This window comes from Elaeis guineensis, chromosome 11 (assembly GCF_000442705.2).
Source record: "Elaeis guineensis isolate ETL-2024a chromosome 11, EG11, whole genome shotgun sequence".
NCBI lineage: Eukaryota > Viridiplantae > Streptophyta > Magnoliopsida > Arecales > Arecaceae > Elaeis > Elaeis guineensis.
This window is the reverse complement of record NC_026003.2, coordinates 103,643,150-103,643,693: the sequence shown is the minus strand read 5'-3', so window position 1 is coordinate 103,643,693 and position 544 is coordinate 103,643,150.

Here is a 544-nt window from a genome sequence, read left to right as displayed (position 1 = left end):
TATATTTATAGAAAATAGATGTTGATTTAATTGAGTAATTTAAGCACTAAAATAATGAATATTTTTTAAAAAATTAATATATATTTTTTTTATTTTTTAGATAAAAATTAAGTAAAAATTAAGTCAGAATATCCTTAAACATAATTTTTATTACCTTCGGTGCATGGTGGACTGGCCGCTCGATCCACAAAGTCAGGGTGCGATCCACCGAAAATAATACATGGTCCACAGGTGCGGCTCATGGTGGGTTAAGATGATTTTACATGATCTAATGGTCCACAATCATCTTGACTCAAATCCAATGGCTACTGTTTATTATCGATTGATAAGAGGAAGCTTTTGTGTGATCTGACAGTCAAAATTCAATCCATCACGTGATCGGATGGCCAGCATCATTTTGACTTTGATAAGGAGTTAAACTGCGTAATCCGATAGCCCAAAATAAATTCGAACCTAGATTGAATTGCTATGGTTGAATCTAACATTGATAAGGATTAAAACTATGATTTTTTTATCAGATCTGGATGGTCCAAATGCAATCTAA